Consider the following 23,048-nt stretch of genomic DNA (forward strand, 5'->3'; position numbering starts at 1 on the left):
CCAGGGAGTGAAATATTTTGCATATCTGTACACTTATTGCAAACATCACTTAATTCATTCCTTAAATACCAATTGAATTCTAAAATAAACATTTACGAGAAACTCAGAATCGTATATAAAGTATTAGTGCGAAAAAGAAACAAATTTAAGCAAAATATTGTACACATCTAAATTGAAACAGATGACAAAAGATGTACACAATGTACGCAGGGCTGGCGTGTGTCGTCACCGGGGACACCATGGGCGGCTGGACCCGGGGCCAGAGGAACTGGGAGGATCAAGTTGGTCATCTGTCAAACCTTTAAAGTTAGTCTGTGATCAACTATGGTGAACACAACTCACTATCTTTGGTCGTATCCAACTTGGTCCTTACAGGGATGGAGAGGATTGGAAATCTTTTTAAGTTTACCAAAAGCTGTCTCTTATTTCTAGTCCTGACGTGAGAGGAATCATACCGAATCTGTGTCAGCACCAAGATTACCAATTGGTGTGGAGAGGTATGACCTACAAGGACACTAGCTGTATCCCAATAAAACCCCTCTATGAATTCCTGACTAGTCTTTCACACAAGGATCATTACAAATTCAAGCACATGCAGCCATTCCCAGACCAATCTGAAACGATATTTGTAAACTTTAACGCAGCGTCACAAACCTCCATCATCATCCATTGGGGGGAAAAAAAAAATCGCTCGTGTCACCGGTCCAACCTTGCATCTGCCTCCTCACATGACTCCTTCTTCTGTTTCCCCTTTTAGAAAGTTAAAATACAAGGAGGGGAAGGTTTCTAGCCCCCTACTCCGTCCACTTTAGTCGCTTTACGAAGGCGGGGAATGCGTTCGAAGTATTCTTTCTCCCTATCCCCAGGAAAGTTACCAAGATGAGAGAAAGGAGAGATAGGTAGTATCTTTGAGGAGAGGAACCTAGATGTTTTGGCTCTGAGTGAAACGAGCTCAAGGGTAAAGGAGAAGAGTGGTTTGGGATGTTTGGGGGTAAAGTCAGAGGTTGGTGAGAGGACAAGAGCAAAGGAAGGAGTAGCACTACTCCTGAAACAGGAGTTGTGAGAGTATGTGACAGAGTGTAAGAAAGTGAATGGAGCTTTGGGAGCAGCTGAGTGGGTGTGTTAGCAGTTTTGATGCACGAGACCGGGTTATAGTGATGGGTGATTTGAATGCAAAGGTGAGTAATGTGGCAGTTGAGGGAATAATTGGTGTACATGGGGTGTTTAGTGTTGTAAAGGGAAAATGGTGAAGAGCTTGTAGATTTATGTGCTGAAAAAGGACTGGTGATTGTGAATACCTGGTTTAAAAAGAGAGATATACTTTTAATATACTTATGTAAGTAGGAGAGAGGGCCCAGAGAGCGTCACTGGATTACGTGTTAATTAAATAGGCGCGTGAAAGAGAGACTTTTGGATGTTAATGTGCAGAAGAGGTGCAACTGGAGGATGTCTGTTTCATTACCTTGTAGAGGCGAAGGAGAAGATTTGTAGAGGTTTTCAGACGAGAATAGAGAATGTTGGGGGGGTTTGAGTGGTGAGAATGGTGAGAATAAGTGAGCTTGGAAGGAGACTTGTGTGAGGATAGTACCAGGAGAGTCTGAGTGCAGAATGGAAAAAGGTGAGAGCAAAGGACGTAAATGGAGGTGGGGGGAAGAATGAGATGTATTTAGGGAAGCAGTGATGGCTCGGGCGAAAGATTGCTTGTGGCATGAGAAAGGTGGGAGGTGGACAGATTAGAAAGGGTTTTTTTTAAGTGCGTGGTGAAATGAAGAAATAAGTTATTAGTTGAAAGAGAAGAGAGGCATTTGGTCGATTTTTCGTAGGGAAATAGTGCAAAGGGGAACTGGGAGATGTATATAAGAAAGAGGCAGGAGGCCCAAGAGAAAGGTTCAAGAGGTGAAAAAGAGGGCAAATGAGAGTTGGGGTGAGAGAGTATCATTAAATCTTAGGGAGAATAAAAGATGATTTGGAAGGAGGTAAATAAAGTGCGTAAGACAAGAGAACAAATGGGAACATCGATGAAGGGGCTAATGGGGAGGTAAAAAACTGGTAGTGGTGATGTGAGGGATGGAGTGAGTATTTTCAAGGTTTGTTGAACGTGTTTGATGATAGAGCGGCAGATATGGGGTGTTTTGGTCGAGGTGGTGTGAGAAGTGAGAGGGTCATGGGAGAAATGGTTTTGATAAACAACGAAGCGGTAGTGAAAGCTTTGCGGGATGAAAGCCGGCAAGGCGGCTGGGTTGGATGGTATTGCAGTGGGATTTATTTGAAAAAGGGGTGTGACTGTGTTGTTGATGGTTGGTGAGGATATTCAATGTATGTATGCTCATGGTGAAGTGCCTGAGGATTGGCGGAATGCATGCATAATGCCATTGAACAAAGGCAAAGGGGATAAAGGTGAGTGCTCAAATTACAGAGGTATAAGGTTGTTGAGTATTCCTGGGAAATTATATGGGAGGGTATTGATTGAGAGGGGAAGGCATGTACAGAGCATCAGATTGGGGAAGAGTAGTGTGGTTTCAGGAGTGGTAGAGGATGTGTGGATCAGGTGTTTGCTTTGAAGAATGTATATGAGAAATACTTAGAATAAACAAATGGATTTGTATGTAGCTTATGGATCTGGAGAAGGCATATGATAGAGTTGATAGAGATGCTTGGGAAGGTATTAAGAGTATATAGTGTGGGAGGCAAGTTGCTGGAAGCAGTGAAAAGTTTTTATCGGGGATGTAAGGCATGTGTACGAGTAGGAAGAGAGGAGAGTGACTAGTTCTCAGTGAATGTCGGTTTCGGCAAAGTGCGTGATGTCTCCATGGTTGTTTAATTTGTTTAATGGATAGGCTTTTTTAAGGAGGTGAATGCAAGAGTTTTGGAGAGAGGGGCAAGTATGCAGTCTGTTGTGGATGAGAGAGCTTGGGAAGTAAGTTGTTGCTGATGATACACGCTGGTGGATGATTCGGGTGAGAAGCTGCAGAAGCTGGTGACTGATTGGTAAGTGTGTGAAAGAAGAAAGCTGAGAGTAAATGTGAATAAGAGCAAAGTTATAAAGTAAGGTAGGGTTGAGGGACAAGTCAATTGCGAAGTAAGTTTGAATGGAGTAAAATGGAGGAAGTGAAGAGTTTTAGATATCTGGGAGTGGATTTGGCAGCGGATGGAACCATGGAAGCGCAAGATGAGTCACAGTTTGGGGGAGGGGGCGAAAGTTCTGGGAGCGATGAAGAATGTGTGGAAGGCAAGAACGTTATCGGAAAGCAAAAATGGGTATGTTTGAAGGAATAGTCGTTCCAACAATGTATATATGGATGCGAGGCGTGGTCTATAGTAGGGTTGTGCAGTAGGGTGGATGTGTTGGAAATGAATGCTTGAGGAAAATATGTGATGTGAGGTGGTTTGATCGAGTAAGTAATAATAGGGTAAGAGAGATGTGTGGTAATAAAAAGAGTCTGGTTGAAATAGCAGAAAGGGTATTTAAATGGTATGTCATATGGAGTGAATGAGTGAGGAAAGATTGACAAAGAAGATATATGTCAGAGGGGGAGGGAACGAGGAGAAGTGGGAAACCAAATTGGAGGTGGAAAGATGGAGTGAAAAAGATTTTGAGCGATCGGGGCCTGACATGCAGGAGGGGGAAAGGAGTGCAAGGAATAGAGTGAATTGGAATGATGTGGTATACCGGGGTGACGTGCTGCCAATGGATTGAACAGGGCATGTGAAGCGTCTGGGGGTAAACCTAGAAAGTGTGTGGGGCTGGATGTGGAACGGAGCTGTGGTTTCGGTGCATTATACATGACAGTTAGGACTGAATGTGAACGAATGTGGCCTTTTTGTCTTTTTCCTAGGGGCTATCTGCGCGCGTCGGGGGGAGGGGGTGTCATTTAATGTGTGGCGGGTGGCGACGGAAGTGATAAAGGCAGCAAGTATGAATTATGTACATGTGTATATATGTAAATGTGTTGTGTATGTGATAATGTTTATGTATATGTGTATATGATGATAAAGTATGTAAAATGTGTAAAAATGGGCGTTTATATATGATATATGAGTGGATGGGCCATTCTTCGTGTTTCCTGGCGCTACGTCGTTGGCGCGGGAAACGGCGGTAAAGTAATATAATAATTAACATTATAATTTATATTTATATATATAATATATATATATATATATATATATATATTTATATATATATCTTCTGCTCTCTCAACCACGCCTCTTTTCATTTCCACACATCTCTCTTACCCTTACGTTACTCACTCGATCAAACCACCTCACACCACACATTGTCCTCAAACATCTCATTTCCAGCACATCCATCCTCCTGCGCACAACTCTATCCATAGCCCACGCCTCGCAACCATACAACATTGTTGGAACCACTTTTCCCTTCAAACATACCCATTTTGCTTTCCAATGATAATGTTCTCGACTTCCACACATTCTTCAAGGCCCCCAGAATTTTTTCGCCCCCTCCCCACCCTATGATCCACTTCCGCTTCCATGGTTCCATCCGCTGCCAGATCCACTCCCAGATATCAAAAAACACTTCACTTCCTCCAGTTTTTCTCCATTCAAACTCACCTCCCAATTGACTTGACCCTCAACCCTACTGTACCTAATAACCTTGCTCTTATTCACATTTACTCTTAACTTTCTTCTTCCACACACTTTACCAAACTCAGTCACCAGCTTCTGCAGTTTCTCACATGAATCAGCCACCAGCGCTGTATCATCAGCGAACAACAACTGACTCACTTCCCAAGCTCTCTCATCCCCAACAGACTTCATACTTGCCCCTCTTTCCAAAACTCTTGCATTTACCTCCCTAACAACCCCATCCATAAACAAATTAAACAACCATGGAGACATCACACACCCCTGCCGCAAACCTACATTCACTGAGAACCAATCACTTTCCTCTCTTCCTACACGTACACATGCCTTACATCCTCGATAAAACTTTTCACTGCTTCTAACAACTTTCCTCCCACACCATATATTCTTAATACCTTCCACAGAGCATCTCTATCAACTCTATCATATGCCTTCTCCAAATCCATAATGCTACATACAAATCCATTTGCTTTTCTAAGTATTTCTCACATACATTTTTCAAAGCAAACACCTGATCCACACATCCTCTACCACTTCTGAAACCACACTGCTCTTCCCAATCTGATGCTCTGTACATGCCTTCACCCTCTCAATCAATACCCTCCCATATAATTTACCAGGAATACTCAACAAACTTATACCTCTGTAATTTGAGCACTCACTCTTATCCCCTTTGCCTTTGTACAATGGCACTATGCACGCATTCCGCCAATCCTCAGGCACCTCACCATGAGTCATACATACATTAAATAACCTTACCAACAAGTCAACAATACAGTCACCCCCTTTTTTAATAAATTCCACTGCAATACCATCCAAACCTGCTGCCTTGCCGGCTTTCATCTTCCGCAAAGCTTTCACTACCTCTTCTCTGTTTACCAAATCATTTTCCCTAAACCCTCTCACTTTGCACACCACCTCGACCAAAACACCCTATATCTGCCACTCTATCATCAAACACATTCAACAGAAACCCTTCAAAATACTCACTCCATCTCCTTCTCACATCACCACTACTTGTTTTCACCTCCCATTTGCGCCCTTCACTGAAGTTCCCCCTTTGCTCCCTTGTCTTACGCACTTTATTTACCTCCTTCCAGAACATCTTTTTATTCTCCCTAAAATTTAATGATACTCTCTCCCCCCCAACTCTCATTTTCCCTCTTTTTCACCTCTTGCACCTTTCTCTTGACCTCCTGTCTCTTTCTTTATACATCTCCCACTCAATTGCATTTTTTCCTGCAAAAATCGTCCAAATGCCTCTCTCTTCTCTTTCACTAATACTCTTACTTCTTCATCCCACCACTCACTACCCTTTCTAATCAACCCACCTCCCCACTCTTCTCATGCCACAAGCATCTTTTGCGCACTCCATCACTGATTCCCTAAATACATCCCGTTCCTCCCCCACTCCCCTTACTTCCATTGATCTCACCTTTTTCCATTCTGTACTCAGTCTCTCCTGGTACTTCCTCACACAGGTCTCCTTCCCAAGCTCACTTACTCTCACCACCCTCTTCAACCCCAAAATTCACTCTTCTTTTCTGAAAACCCATACAAATCTTCACCTTTATCCTCCACAAGATAATGATCAGTCATCCCTCCAGTTGCACCTCTCAGCACATTTAACATCCAAAGTCTCTCTTTCGCACGCCTGTCAATTAACAACATTAATTTTTGTCGCTGTCTCCCGCGTTTGCGAGGTAGCGCAAGAAAACAGACGAAAGAAATGGCCCAACCCACCCCCATACACATGTATATACATAGTCCACACACGCAAATATACATACCTACACAGCTTTCCATGGTTTACCCCAGACGCTTCACATGCCCTGATTCAATCCACTGACAGCACGTCAACCCCGGTATACCACATCGATCCAATTCACTCTATTCCTTGCCCTCCTTTCACCCCTCCTGCATGTTCAGGCCTCGATCACACCAAATCTTTTTCACTCCATCTTTCCACCTCCAATTTGGTCTCCCACTTCTCGTTCCCTCCACCTCCGACACATATATCCTCTTGGTCAATCTTTCCTCACTCATTCTCTTCATGTGCCCAAACCATTTCAAAACACCCTTTTCTGCTCTCTCAACCACGCTCTTTATATATATATATATATATATATATATATATATTTTATATATATATATATATATTATCCTGGGGATAGGGGATTAAGAATACTCCCACGTATTCCCTGCGTGTCGTAGAAGGCGACTAAAAGGGGAGGGAGCGGGGGGCTGGAAATCCTCCCCTCTCGTTTTTTTTTTTTTTTTTTTATTTTCCAAAAGAAGGAACAGAGGGGGCCAGGTGAGGATATTCCAAAAAAGGCCCAGTCCTCTGTTCTTAACGTTACCTCGCCAACGCGGGAAATGGCAAATAGTTTAAAAGAAAAAAGAAAATATATATATATATATATATATATATATTATATATATATATATATATATATATATATATATAAGAACAGAGGACTGAGCCTAAGAGGGAAAATCCTCGCTTGGAACCCTTCTCTGTTCCTTCTTTTGGAAAAGGAAAAACTAGAAGGGAGGATTTCCAGCCCCTCGCTCCCTCCCCTTTTAGTCGAGTTTCACGACGGGCAGGGAATACTTGGGAAATGCTCGTCCTCCGCGAAGGCTTAGATTACGGTGTCTGAATGTGTGTGGATGTAAACAAGATGAGAAGAAAGGAGAGATAGGTAGTATGTTTGAGGAGAGGAACCTGGATGTTTTAGCTCTAAGTGAAACGAAGCTCAAGGGTAAAGGGAAAGAGTGGTTTGGAAAAGTCTTAGGCGTAAAATCAGGGATTGGTAAGAGGACAAAGCTAAGGAAGGGGTAGCACTACTCCTGAAACAGGAGTTGTGGAAGTATGTGATAGAGTGTAAGAAAGTAAACTCTAGATTGATATGGGTGAAACTGAAAGTGGATGGAGAGAGATGGGTGATTGTTGGTGCGTATGCACCTGGGCATGAGAAGAAAGATCATGGGAGGCAAGTGTTTTGGGAGCGGCTGAGTGAGTGTGTTAGCAGCTTTTATGCACAAGACCGGGTATTTGTGGTGGGTGATTTGAATGCAAAGGTGAGTAATGCGGCAGTTGAGGGAATAATTGGTATACATAGGGTATTCAGTGTTGTGAATGGAAATGGTGAAGAGCTTGTGGAATTGTGTGCTGAAAAAGAACTGGTGATTCGGAATAGCTGGTTTATATATATATATATATATATATATATATATATATATATATATATATATATATATATATATATATATATATATATTCGCATTAACTCTCAGCTTTCTTCTTTCACACACTTTACCAAACTCAGTCACCAGCTTCTGCAGTTTCTCACCCAAATCAGCCACCAGTGCTGTATCATCAGTGAACAACTGACTCACTTCCCAAGCCCTCTCATCTACAACAGACTGCATACTTGCCCCTCTCTCCAAAACTCTTGCATTCACCTCCCTAACAACCCATCCATAAACAAATTAAACAACCATGGAGACATCATGCACCCCTGCCGCAAACTGACATTCATTGAGAACCAATCACTTTCTTCCTACTCGTACACAAGCCTCACATCCTCGATAAAAGACTGGGGATAGGGGAGAAAGAATACTTCCCAAGTATTCTTCCATGGTTTATACCCTGGGCTTGTATATAAATGAGTCATATAAACTGGCAAAATTTACTTTTTTGAATATAACATTATGGTTAATGTAGATGGACTGGTTCTTGGTGAATTACTTTATGAGTTGACAGCAAAACTTATTATTGATGGTTCAGGGAAGAGTGTGTCATAGAAGGCAACTAAAAGGGAAGGGAGCGGGGGTCTGGAAATCCACTCTCATTTTTGGTTTCCCTAAAGAAGGAATAGAGGAGGGGACCAAGTGAGGATATATCCTTAAAGGCTCAGTCCTCTGTTCCTTGTGCTACTTCGCTAACACGGGAAATGGCGAATAGTATGAAATATATATATATATATATATATATATATATATATATATATATATATATATATATATATATATATATATATGTGTGTGTGTGTGTGTGTGTGTATTTATCCCTGGGGATAGGGGAGAAAGAATACTTCCCACGTATTCCCTGCGTGTCGTAGAAGGCGACTAAAAGGGGAGAGAGCGGGTGGCTGGAAATCCTCCACTCTTGTTTTTTTCAATTTTCCAAAATAAGGAACAGAGAAGGGGGCCAGGTGAGGATATTCCCTCAAAGGCCCAGTCCTCTGTTCTTAACGCTACCTCGCTAACACGGGAAATGGCGAATAGTACGAAAGAAAGAAAAGAATATTATATATATATATATATATATATATATATATATATATATATATATATATATATATATATATATATATATATATATATATATATGAATGTAGGTTTGCGGCAGGGGTGTGTGATGTCTCCATGGTTGTTTAATTTGTTTATGGATGGGGTTGTTAGGGAGGTGAATGCAAGAGTTTTGGAAAGAGGGGCAGGTATGAAGTCTGTTGGGGATGAGAGAGCTCGGGAAGTGAGTCAGTTGTTGTTCGCTGATGATACAGCGCTGGTGGCTGATTCATGTGAGAAACTGCAGAAGCTGGTGACTGAGTTTGGTAAAGTCAAAGGGTCAAGTCAATTGGGAGGTAAGTTTGAATGGAGAAAAACTGGAGGAAGTAAAGTGTTTTAGATATCTGGGAGTGGATCTGGCAGCGGATGGAACCATGGAAGCGGAAGTGGATCGCAGGGTGGGGGAGGGGGCGGAAATTTTGGGAGCCTTGAAGAATGTGTGGAAGTCGAGAGCATTATCTCGGAAAGCAAAAATGGGTATGTTTGAAGGAATAGTGGTTCCAACAATGTTCTATGGTTGCGAGGCGTGGGCTATGGATAGAGTTGTGCGCAGGAGGATGGATGTGCTGAAAATGAGACGCTTGAGGACAATGTGTGGTGTGAGGTGGTTTGATCGCGTAAGTAACGTAAGGGTAAGAGAGATGTGTGGAAATAAAAAGAGCGTGGTTGAGAGAGCAGAAGAGGGTGTTTTGAAATGGTTTGGGCACATGGAGAGAATGAGTGAGGAAAGATTGACCAAAGGATATATGTATCGGAGGTGGAGGGAACGAGAAGTGGGAGACCAAATTGGAGGTGGAAAGATGGAGTGAAAAAGTGTGTGATCGGGGCCTGAACATGCAGGAGGGTGAAAGGAGGGCAAGGAATAGAGTGAATTGGATCGATGTGGTATACCGGGGTTGACGTGCTGTCAGTGGATTGAATCAAGGCATGTGAAGCGTCTGGGGTAAACCATGGAAAGCTGTGTAGGTATGTATATTTGGGCGTGTGGACGTATGTATATACATGTGTATGGGGGTGGGTTGGGCCATTTCTTTCGTCTGTTTCCTTGCGCTACCTCGCAAACGCGGGAGACAGCGAAAAAAAAAATATATATATATATATATATATATATATATATATATATATATATATATATATATATATATATATATATATATATATATCTGAAGTTTGCATCAGCCTTCACTCCTGCCTGCAGTTGCATGCTTTCCGACATGTTTCATGAGCTCCTCTTCGCCAACGGAGCTACCTTGGCCCACCAGTGATGCTACTACGTTTGTGAATCAAGAACCATTGCAACACAAACCTCGCCAGGTGGTAGAGTGTCCCGCAGTGTATCGAGACAGACTTCCCCAGAACTTTTTTAAAGGGGAAGTAAATGTTTATAGTTGTGTTACTGGAGTGATAGTTTTCATACATGGTGCTTTGACAAGAAAATAGTGAAATTGGAAAAAATGTAGCTTAGACATTGAAGCTTATTGATACAGTGGTTAAATTGATGGGAACTACTATTGACTTTTGTGTAAATAAATTAAACATTTCCTTTTTCCATAGCCAGAGGTTGAACCATTATGTGACATTCATTTTTTTTCTTTTCATTTCAAGCTAGAAGTTTCAGTTTTCTAAATTGTTTCTTACATTTTTCATATGTATATATATGTGTGTGTGTGTGTGTGTGTGTGTGTGTATGTGCGTGTGTGTGTGTATGTGTGTATATGTGTGTGTGTATATATATATATATATATATATATATATATATATATATATATATATATATATATATATATGTATATTATCCCTGGGGATAGGGGTGAAAGAATACTTCCCACGCATTCCTCGCGTGTCGTAGAAAGCGACTAGAGGGGACGGGAGCGGGGGGCCAGAAATCCTCCCCTCCTTGTATTTTTTTAACTTTCTAAAATGGGAAACAGAAGAAGGAGTCACGCGGGGAGTGCTCATACTCCTCGAAGGCTCAGATTGGGGTGCCTAAATATGTGTGGATGTAACCAAGATGTGAAAAAAGGAGAGATAGGTAGTATGTTTGAGGAAAGGAACCTGGATGTTTTGGCTCTGAGTGAAACGAAGCTCAAGGGTGAAGGGGAAGAGTGGTTTGGGAATGTCTTGGGAGTAAAGTCAGGGGTTAGTGAGAGGACAAGAGCAAGGGAAGGAGTAGCAGTACTCCTGAAACAGGAGTTGTGGGAGTACGTGATAGAATGTAAGAAAGTAAATTCTCGATTAATATGGGTAAAACTGAAAGTTGATGGAGAGAGATGGGTGATTATTGGTGCATATGCACCTGGGCATGAGAAGAAAGATCATGAGAGGCAATTGTTTTGGGAGCAGCTGAATGAGTGTGTTAGTGGTTTTGATGCACGAGACCGGGTTATAGTGATGGGTGATTTGAATGCAAAGGTGAGTAATGTGGCAGTTGAGGGAATAATTGGTATACATGGGGTGTTCAGTGTTGTAAATGGAAATGGTGAAGAGCTTGTGGATTTATGTGCTGAAAAAGGACTGATGATTGGGAATACCTGGTTTAAAAAGCGAGATATACATAAGTATACTTATGTAAGTAGGAGAGATGGCCAGAGAGCGTTATTGGATTACGTGTTAATTGACAGGCGCGCGAAAGAGAGACTTTTGGATGTTAATGTGCTGAGAGGTGCAACTGGAGGGATGTCTGATCATTATCTTGTGGAGGCTAAGGTGAAGATTTGTATGGGTTTTCAGAAAAAGAAGAGTGAATGTTGGGGTGAAGAGGGTGGTGAGAGTAAGTGAGCTTGGGAAGGAGACTTGTGTGAGGAAGTACCAGGAGAGACTGAGTACAGAATGGAAAAAGGTGAGAACAATGGAAGTAAGGGGAGTGGGGGAGGAATGGGATGTATTTAGGTAATCAGTGATGGATTGCGCAAAAGATGCTTGTGGCATGAGAAGAGTGGGAGGTGGGTTGGTTAGAAAGGGTAGTGAGTGGTGGGATGAAGAAGTAAGAGTATTAGTGAAAGAGAAGAGAGAGGCATTTGGACGATTTTTGCAGGGAAAAAATGCAGTTGAGTGGGAGACGTATAAAAGAAAGAGACAGGAGGTCAAGAGAAAGGTGCAAGAGGTGAAAAAAAGGGCAAATGAGAGTTGGGGTGAGAGAGTATCATTAAATTTTAGGGAGAATAAAAAGATGTTCTGGAAGGAGGTAAATAGGGTGCGTAAGACAAGGGAGCAAATGGGAACTTCAGTGAAGGGCGCAAATGGGGAGGTGATAACAAGTAGTGGTGATGTGAGAAGGAGATGGAGTGAGTATTTTGAAGGTTTGTTGAATGTGTTTGATGATAGAGTGGCAGATATAGGGTGTTTTGGTCGAGGTGGTGTGCAAAGTGAGAGGGTTAGGGAAAATGATTTGGTAAACAGAGAAGAGGTAGTAAAAGCTTTGCGGAAGATGAAAGCCGGCAAGGCAGCAGGTTTGGATGGTATTGCAGTGGAATTTATTAAAAAAAGGGGGTGACTGTATTGTTGACTGGTTGGTGAGGTTATTTAAAGTATGTATGACTCATGGTGAGGTGCCTGAGGATTGGCGGAATGCGTGCATAGTGCCATTGTACAAAGGCAAAGGGGATAAGAGTGAGTGCTCAAATTACAGAGGTATAAGTTTGTTGAGTATTCCTGGTAAATTATATGGGAGGGTATTGATTGAGAGGGTGAAGGCATGTACAGAGCATCAGATTGGGGAAGAGCAGTGTGGTTTCAGAAGTGGTAGAGGATGTGTGGATCAGGTGTTTGCTTTGAAGAATGTATGTGAGAAATACTTAGAAAAGCAAATGGATTTGTATGTAGCATTTATGGATCTGGAGAAGGCATATGATAGAGTTGATAGAGATGCTCTGTGGAAGGTGTTAAGAATATATGGTGTGGGAGGCAAGTTGTTAGAAGCAGTGAAAAGTTTTTATCGAGGATGTAAGGCATGTGTACGTGTAGGAAGAGAGGAAAGTGATTGGTTCTCAGTGAATGTAGGTTTGCGGCAGGGGTGTGTGATGTCTCCATGGTTGTTTAATTTGTTTATGGATGGGGTTGTTAGGGAGGTGAATGCAAGAGTTTTGGAAAGAGGGGCAAGTATGAAGTCTGTTGGGGATGAGAGAGCTTGGGAAGTGAGTCAGTTGTTGTTCGCTGATGATACAGCACTGGTGGCTGATTCATGTGAGAAACTGCAGAAGCTGGTGACTGAGTTTGGTAAAGTGTGTGAAAGAAGAAAGTTAAGAGTAAATGTGAATAAGAGCAAGGTTATTAGGTACAGTAGGGTTGAGGGTCAAGTCAATTGGGAGGTGAGTTTGAATGGAGAAAAACTGGAGGAAGTGAAGTGTTTTAGATATCTGGTAGTGGATCTGGCAGCGGATGGAACCATGGAAGCGGAAGTGGATCATAGGGTGGGGGAGGGGGCGAAAATTCTGGGAGCCTTGAAGAATGTGTGGAAGTCGAGAACATTATCTCGGAAAGCAAAAATGGGTATGTTTGAAGGAATAGTGGTTCCAACAATGTTGTATGGTTGCGAGGCGTGGGCTATGGATAGAGTTGTGCGCAGGAGGATGGATGTGCTGGAAATGAGATGTTTGAGGACAATGTGTGGTGTGAGGTGGTTTGATCGAGTAAGTAACGTAAGGGTAAGAGAGATGTGTGGAAATAAAAAGAGCGTGGTTGAGAGAGCAGAAGAGGGTGTTTTGAAATGGTTTGGGCACATGGAGAGAATGAGTGAGGAAAGATTGACCAAGAGGATATATGTGTCGGAGGTGGAGGGAACGAGGAGAAGAGGGAGACCAAATTGGAGGTGGAAAGATGGAGTGAAAAAGATTTTGTGTGATCGGGGCCTGAACATGCAGGAGGGTGAAAGGAGCGCAAGGAATAGAGTGAATTGGAGCGATGTGGTATACCGGGGTTGACGTGCCGTCAGTGGATTGAATCGGGGCATGTGAAGCGTCTGGGGTAAACCATGGAAAGCTGTGTAGGTATGTATATTTTGCGTGTGTGGACGTATGTATATACATGTGTATGGGGGTGGGTTGGGCCATTTCTTTCGTCTGTTTCCTTGCGCTACCTCGCAAACGCGGGAGACAGCGACAAAGCAAAAAAAAAAAAAAAGAAATATATATATATATATATATATATATATATATATATATATATATATATATATATATCTTTCTTTTTCTTTCAAACTATTCGCCATTTCCCGCATTAGCGAGGTAGCGCTAAGAACAGAGGACTGGGCCTTTGAGGGAATACCCTCACCTGGCCCAATTCTCTGTTCCCTCTTTTGGAAAATTAAAAAAAAAACCGAGAGGGGAGGATTTCCAGCCCCCCGCTCCCTCCCCTTTTAGTCGCCTTCTACGACACGCAGGGAATACGTGGGAAGTATTCTTAATCCCCTATCCCCAGGGAGTGAAATATTTTGCATATCTGTACACTTATTGCAAACATCACTTAATTCATTCCTTAAATACCAATTGAATTCTAAAATAAACATTTACGAGAAAACTCAGAATCGTATATAAAGTATTAGTGCGAAAAGAAACAAATTTAAGCAAAATATTGTACACATCTAAATTGAAACAGATGACAAAAGATGTACACAATGTACGCAGGGCCTGGCGTGTGTCGTCACCGTGGACACCATGGGCGGCTGGACCCGGGGCCAGAGGAACCTGGAGGATCAAGTTGGTCATCTGTCAAACCTTTAAAGTTAGTCTGTGATCAACTATGGTGAACACAACTCACTATCTTTGGTCGTATCCAACTTGGTCCTTACAGGGATGGAGAGGATTGGAAATCTTTTAAGTTTACCAAAAGCTGTCTCTTATTTCTAGTCCTGACGTGAGAGGAATCATACCGAATCTGTGTCAGCACCAAGATTACCAATTGGTGTGGAGAGGTATGACCTACAAGGACACTAGCTGTATCCCAATAAAACCCCTCTATGAATTCCTGACTAGTCTTTCACACAAGGATCATTACAAATTCAAGCACATGCAGCATTCCCAGACCAATCTGAAACGATATTTGTAAACTTTAACGCAGCGTCACAAACCTCCATCATCATCCATGGGGGGAAAAAAAAATCGCTCGTGTCACCGGTCCAACCTTGCATCTGCCTCCTCACATGACTCCTTCTTCTGTTTCCCCTTTTAGAAAGTTAAAATACAAGGAGGGGAAGGTTTCTAGCCCCCTACTCCCGTCCACTTTAGTCGCCTTCTACGACACGCGGGGAATGCGTTCGAAGTATTCTTTCTCCCCTATCCCCAGGAAAGTAACCAAGATGAGAGAAAAGGAGAGATAGGTAGTATCTTTGAGGAGAGGAACCTAGATGTTTTGGCTCTGAGTGAAATGAAGCTCAAGGGTAAAGGAGAAGAGTGGTTTGGGAATGTTTGGGGAGTAAAGTCAGAGGTTGGTGAGAGGACAAGAGCAAAGGAAGGAGTAGCACTACTCCTGAAACAGGAGTTGTGAGAGTATGTGATAGAGTGTAAGAAAGTGAATGGAGAGAGGCAAGTGCTTTGGGAGCAGCTGAGTGGGTGTGTTAGCAGTTTTGATGCACGAGACCGGGTTATACTGATGGGTGATTTGAATGCAAAGGTGAGTAATGTGGCAGTTGAGGGAATAATTGGTGTACATGGGGTGTTTAGTGTTGTAAATGGAAATGGTGAAGAGCTTGTAGATTTATGTGCTGAAAAAGGACTGGTGATTGTGAATACCTGGTTTAAAAAGAGAGATATACATTAATATACTTATGTAAGTAGGAGAGATGGCCAGAGAGCGTTACTGGATTACGTGTTAATTGATAGGCGCGTGAAAGAGAGACTTTTGGATGTTAATGTGCTGAGAGGTGCAACTGGAGGTATGTCTGATCATTACCTTGTAGAGGCGAAGGAGAAGATTTGTAGAGGTTTTCAGACGAGAATAGAGAATGTTGGGGTGGTGAGTGGTGAGAATGGTGAGAATAAGTGAGCTTGGGAAGGAGACTTGTGTGAGGAAGTACCAGGAGAGTCTGAGTGCAGAATGGAAAAAGGTGAGAGCAAAGGACGTAAATGGAGTGGGGGAAGAATGAGATGTATTTAGGGAAGCAGTGATGGCTCGGGCGAAAGATGCTTGTGGCATGAGAAAGGTGGGAGGTGGACAGATTAGAAAGGGTAGTGCGTGGTGAAATGAAGAAATAAGATTATTAGTGAAAGAGAAGAGAGGCATTTGGTCGATTTTTGTAGGGAAATAGTGCAAAGGACTGGGAGATGTATATAAGAAAGAGGCAGGAGGACAAGAGAAAGGTTCAAGAGGTGAAAAAGAGGGCAAATGAGAGTTGGGGTGAGAGAGTATCATTAAATCTTAGGGAGAATAAAAAGATGATTTGGAAGGAGGTAAATAAAGTGCGTAAGACAAGAGAACAAATGGGAACATCGATGAAGGGGGCTAATGGGGAGGTAATAACTGGTAGTGGTGATGTGAGGAGATGGAGAGAGTATTTTCAAGGTTTGTTGAACGTGTTTGATGATAGAGCGGCAGATATGGGGTGTTTTGGTCGAGGTGGTGTGAGAAGTGAGAGGGTCATGGAGAATGGTTTGGTAAACAACGAAGCGGTAGTGAAAGCTTTGCGGATGAAAGCCGGCAAGGCGGCTGGTTGGATGGTATTGCAGTGGGATTTATTTAAAAAGGGGGTGACTGTGTTGTTGACTGGTTGGTGAGGATATTCAATGTATGTATTGCTCATGGTGAAGTGCCTGAGGATTGGCGGAATGCATGCATAATGCCATTGAACAAAGGCAAAGGGGATAAAGGTGAGTGCTCAAATTACAGAGGTATAAGGTTGTTGAGTATTCCTGGGAAATTATATGGGAGGGTATTGATTGAGAGGGGAAGGCATGTACAGAGCATCAGATTGGGGAAGAGTAGTGTGGTTTCAGGAGTGGTAGAGGATGTGTGGATCAGGTGTTTGCTTTGAAGAATGTATATGAGAAATACTTAGAATAACAAATGGATTTGTATGTAGCTTATGGATCTGGAGAAGGCATATGATAGAGTTGATAGAGATGCTCTGTGGAAGGTATTAAGAGTATATAGTGTGGGAGGCAAGTTGCTGGAAGCAGTGAAAAGTTTTTATCGGGGATGTAAGGCATGTGTACGAGTAGGAAGAGAGGAGAGTGACTGGTTCTCAGTGAATGTCGGTTTACGGCAAAAGTGCGTGATGTCTCCATGGTTGTTTAATTTGTTTATGGATAGGCTTTTTAAGGAGGTGAATGCAAGAGCTTTGGAGAGAGGGGCAAGTATGCAGTCTGTTGTGGATGAGAGAGCTTGGGAAGTAAGTTGTTCGCTGATGATACAACGCTGGTGGATGATTCGGGTGAGAAGCTGCAGAAGCTGGTGACTGAGTTTGGTAAAGTGTGTGAAAGAAGAAAGCTGAGAGTAAATGTGAATAAGAGCAAAGTTATAAAGTAAGGTAGGGTTGAGGGACAAGTCAATTGCGAAGTAAGTTTGAATGGAGTAAAACTGGAGGAAGTGAAGAGTTTTAGATATCTGGGAGTGGATTTGGCAGCGGATGGAACCATGGAAGCGCAAGTGAGTCACAGTTTGGGGGAGGGGGCGAAAGTTCTGGGAGCGTTGAAGAATGTGTGGAAGGCAAGAACGTTATCTCGGAAAGCAAAAATGGGTATGTTTGAAGGAATAGTCGTTCCAACAATGTTATATGGATGCGAGGCGTGGTCTATAGATAGGGTTGTGCGCAGTAGGGTGGATGTGTTAGAAATGAGATGCTTGAGGAAAATATGTGATGTGAGGTGGTTTGATCGAGTAAGTAATAATAGGGTAAGAGAGATGTGTGGTAATAAAAAGAGTCTGGTTGAGAGAGCAGAAGAGGGTGTATTGAAATGGTTTGGTCATATGGAGTGAATGAGTGAGGAAAGATTGACAAAGAAGATATATATGTCAGAGGGGGAGGGAACGAGGAGAAGTGGGAAACCAAATTGGAGGTGGAAAGATGGAGTGAAAAAGATTTTGAGCGATCGGGGCCTGAACATGCAGGAGGGTGAAAGGAGTGCAAGGAATAGAGTGAATTGGAATGATGTGGTATACCGGGGTTGACGTGCTGCCAATGGATTGAACCAGGGCATGTGAAGCGTCTGGGGGTAAACCATAGAAAGTCGTGTGGGGCCTGGATGTGGAAACGGAGCTGTGGTTTCGGTGCATTATACATGACAGTTAGAGACTGAATGTGAACGAATGTGGCCTTTCTTGTCTTTTCCTAGCGCTATCTCGCGCGCGTGCGGGGGGAGGGGGTAGTCATTTAATGTGTGGCGGGGTGGCGACGGAAGTGAATAAAGGCAGCAAGTATGAATTATGTACATGTGTATATATGTATGTGTCTGTGTATGCATGTATATGCATACGTTGAAATGTATAAGTATGTATATTTGCGTGTGTGGACGTGTATGTATATGCATTTGTATGTGAGTGGGTCGGGTCATTCTTTCGTGTTTCCTTGCCCTACCTCGCTAACGCGTGAGACATCGACAAAGTGTGTGTGTGTGTGTGTGTGTGTGTGTGTGTGTGTGTGTGTGTTTATTAAAGAAATAAACTTAATAACACTCCATTTTTCATCTGAAAGGTTCTTAAAAACCTCTTGGGTCTGTGAACCATAACCAGTCCATGGTCCAATTCCTTGTGACCCACAAAACGGGAAAAATACATAATATAAATTCTACGATCAATATCATCACTGAATAAAGATTTGGGTGATGATAATTATGATGTCAGATCTGATACAATATTGAGTATGTCAGAAAGTGATCCACAGGCAGAGCAGAGGTCTTTCTCAAGTGGTCCACAGACAGAGAAGCAGTCACTCTCAAGTGGTTCACAAATATAGGGGGTGTCTCTCATGTTGTCCACAGACAGAGCAGGGGTCTCGAGTGGTCCACAGACAGAGCAGGGGTCTCTCTCGAGTTGTCCACAGACAGTGCAGGTCTCTCTCAAGTGGCCCATAGACAGACCAGGGGTCTCTCTAGAGTGGTCTACAGACAGAGGGGTCTCTCTCAAGTGGTCCAGAAACAGAGCAGGGGTCTCTCTCAAGTGGTCCACAAACAAAGCAGGGGTTCCTCTCAAGTGGTCCACAAACAAAGGGATCTTTCTCGAGTGGTTCACAGACAGAGCGGGTGTCTCTCAAATTGTCCACAAACAGAGCTGGTCTCTCAAGTGGTCTACAGACAGAACAGGTCTCTCAAGTGGTCCACAGACGGAGCAGGTCTCTCTCAAGTGGTCCACAGACAGAGCAAGTCTCCCTCAAATAGTCCACAGACACAGATTGTCTCTTTAAGTGGTCCACAGACATAGTGGGTGTCTCTCTAATGGTCCACAGACAAGGCGATTGTCTCTCAAGTGGTCCACAGACAGAGCAAGGGTGTCTCTCAAGTGGTCCACAGACAGTGGGTGTCTCGCAAGTGGTCCACAGACAGTGGATGTCTCTCAAGTGGTTCACAGACAGAGCGTGTATCTCAAGTGGTCCACAGACAGCGCGTGTATCTCAAGTGGTCCACAGACAGTGGGTGTCTCTCAAGTGGTCCACAGACAGAGCCTGTATCTCAAGTGGTCCACAGGTAGTGCAGGGGTGTCTCTCAAGTGGTCCACAGACAGAGCAGGGGTCTCTCGCAAGTGGTCCACAGACAGAGCAGGTCTCTCTCAAGTGGCCCATAGACAGACCAGGGGTCTCTCGAGTGGTCTACAGACAGAGGGGTCTCTCTCAAGTGGTTCACAGGTTGAGCAGGGGTGTCTCTCAAGTGCTCCACAGACAGTAGGGTCTCTTTTACGTGGTCCAGAGTCAGAGCGGCTGTCTCTCGCTTGTGTCACATGTTGCAAAATATAAATGACAGTATTAGTTACACTAAGTTACAGTTTCCCCATAAACTAAAATATTTGATAGAATGAATTGGAAAGATGTGGTATACTGGGGGCGGCGTGATATCAATGGACTAAACTGGGGTATGCGAAATGTCCTGGGTAAACCATGGAAATCTCTGTGGGACATGGATGTAAATGGGAAGCTATATCTTTGGTGCATTACACATGACAGTTAGATAATGGATGTGAGGAGATGTGGCCTTTCTTCGTCTGTTCCTTGCGCTACCTCGCTAATCCGGGAAACAGTAATCTACTATGACAAAAAGCATATTTGAATTATTAAACTTCAGTACGTAAAAAACAGACGGAATGAGATAAAATCCCCGAAAGACGCTGAAGTTTACTGGAATAAAATAACGCATTCCTTTCACTTTACCCAATTTGTGTTCAAATGAACTTATAGAACAATGGTATAAAATTAGAGATATATGACTCGTAGGCAACCAAAGAACAAATTAATATGTTCTACTTAATTCTCCTAACATCTCCTTTCGTGAGAGAAACTTTCTCACATTGGATTTTCCGTTGTTCACAGAGGTTAAGGGAGACAACAAGCACTCAAATGGACCTTCATGTTTAGTTAACATATCTGATTTTCTGAGGATTCTGTAGATTAGGGTGATAACACCATCCCCTTGAGAGTGCACAATGTAGTCTTGCATTATTTACACATTTACTTTTCGGTATTTTCCGGAGATTAGGGTGAGGACAGCCTAAACCCTGAGAGCACTCAAAATGGTCTGCATGTTTAACACATTTGATTTTCGATATATTCCGGTGATTAGGGGGACGACCCCGGGGCACGATCCACCCACCCCCAAAACAGAAGTCAACATGGTCGTCCTCGGCAACTGCTGAAGGCGTTCTGGGTGTCATGTCTGTCTTAAGGTGTGACGTTCTGATGATAAAGATGACATTATAGTCACACAACTAGACTGAAACTCTCAGGTAATTGCTATAGTAAAATTATCACCCGTTCGCTTGGTTTTGTATGAAAGTACATTGACCTTAATGAAGCTCATAGTGTCTGTGATATACTCCTGTCATCTTAGTTGATATCGTTCAATAAAACTTGCTTTACAACTGATAATATATATACTGGAAACACTAATTGAACATAAATTAATAGAATCATGATATATAAAAAGCAAATAGCCATGCGGAGCTAAAGTGGATTTGAACTAGTGTCTGAGGAATGAATCACTTTGAAGTTTGTTCTGTGACTTGGGTGTCTGTGTTCAAGTATGCAAATTATCCCCATGTGCATTCACTATGAGGGAAGACGACGATACTTTCATTGGTATATTTTGATTATGATACTAGAAGTATATCTCCACCCCAGTGGTGGGGTAAGGTAAGGTTTTCATAGAATATGTTTATTCTATGATACATTTCTTAAAGAATACCAAACATATCTGTAAAATTATTATAGTACTTCTCACCTTCACATGTCACATGGTAATTTTACAGTTTACAGCCCCTAAAGATTTAAGAAATGTCTTTATAAATGAATTATCTTCCTCAGTATTCATTTGTGAGGAAAATGATATATATATATATATATATATATATATATATATATATATATATATATATATATATATATATATATATATATATATCTTTTCTTTCTTTCAAACTATTCGCCATTTCCCGCATTAGCGAGGTAGCGTTAAGAACAGAGGACTGGGCCTTTGAGGGAATACCCTCACCTGGCCCAATTCTCTGTTCCTTCTTTTGGAAAAAAAAAAAAAAAAAAAAAAAAAAAAAACCAGAGGGGAGGATTTCCAGCCCCCCGCTCCCTCCCCTTTTAGTCGCCTTCTACGACACGCAGGGAATACGTGGGAAGTACTCTTAATCCCCTATCCCCAGGGATAATATATATATATATATATATATATATATATATATATATATATATATATATATTTATATATATATATATATATATATTATTTATATATATATATATATATTATTTATTTATTAATTATGTGTACGTGTAGGAAGAGAGGAAAGTGACTGGTTCTCAGTGAATGTAGGTTTGCGGCAGGGGTGTGTGATGTCTCCATGGTTGTTTAATTTGTTTATGGATGGGGTTGTTAGGGAGGTGAATGCAAGAGTTTTGGAGAGAGGGGCAAGTATGCAGTCTGTTGTGGATGAGAGAGCTTGGGAAGTGAGTCAGTTGTTGTTCGTTGATGATACAGCGCTGGTGGCTGATTTATGTGAGAAACTGCAGAAGCTGGTGAATGAGTTTGGTAAAGTGTATGAAAGAAGAAAGTTGAGAGTAAATGTGAATAAGAGCAAGGTTATTGGGTACAGTAGGGTTGAGGGTCAAGTCAATTGGGGGGTAGGTTGGAATGGAGAAAAACTGGAGGAAGTGAGGTGTTTTAGATATCTGGGAGTGGGTTTGGCAGCGGATGGAACCATGGATGTGGAAGTGAATCATAGGGTGGGGGAGGGGGCAAAAATTCTGGGAGCCTTGAAGAATGTGTGGAAGTCGAGAACATTATCTCGGAAAGCAAAAATGGGTATGTTTGAAGTAATAGTGGTTCCAACAATGTTGTATGGTTGCGAGGCATGGGCTATGGATAGAGTTGTGCGCAGGAGGGTGGATGTGCTGGAAATGAGATGTATGAGGACAATATGTGGTGTGAGGTGGTTTGATTGAGTAAGTAATGTAAGAGAGATGTGTGGAAATAAAAAGAGTGTGCAGGGAATACATGGGAAGTATTCTTTCTTCCCTATCCCTAGGGATATATATATATATTTTTTTTTTCATACTATTCGCCATTTCCCACGATAGCAAGGTAGCGTTAAGAACAAAGGACTGGGCCTTTGTGAGAATATCCTCACCTGGCCCCCATCTCTGTTCCTTCTTTTGGAAAATTATTATTATTATTATTATTATTATTATTATTATTATTATTATTATTATTATTATTATTAATTTGCTTTGTCACTGTCTCCCGCATTTGCGAGGTAGCACAAGGAAACAGACGAAAGAAATGGCCCAACCCACCCCATACACGTGTATATACATACACGTCCACACGCAAATATACATACCCATACATCTCAATGTACACATATATATACACACACAGACACATACATATATACACATGCATACAATTCACACAGTCTGCCTTTATTCATTCCCATCGCCACCTCACCAC

General features: G+C 42.3%; 1 protein-coding gene across 1 annotated transcript in view; it reads left to right on the forward strand.

Moving 5' to 3' along the window:
* The first annotated feature begins 20,490 nt into the window (after nucleotides 1-20,490).
* Nucleotides 20,491-23,048, forward strand: part of LOC139745771 (uncharacterized) — a 35,610-nt gene continuing 33,052 nt past the window's right edge. Inside the window, exon 1 of the mRNA XM_071656314.1 lies at nucleotides 20,491-20,817. The gene's annotated coding sequence lies outside the window, so the exon portion shown is untranslated. The remainder of the gene's footprint in view (nucleotides 20,818-23,048) is intronic.

The sequence above is a fragment of the Panulirus ornatus genome, chromosome 62, assembly GCF_036320965.1.
Source record: "Panulirus ornatus isolate Po-2019 chromosome 62, ASM3632096v1, whole genome shotgun sequence".
NCBI lineage: Eukaryota > Metazoa > Arthropoda > Malacostraca > Decapoda > Palinuridae > Panulirus > Panulirus ornatus.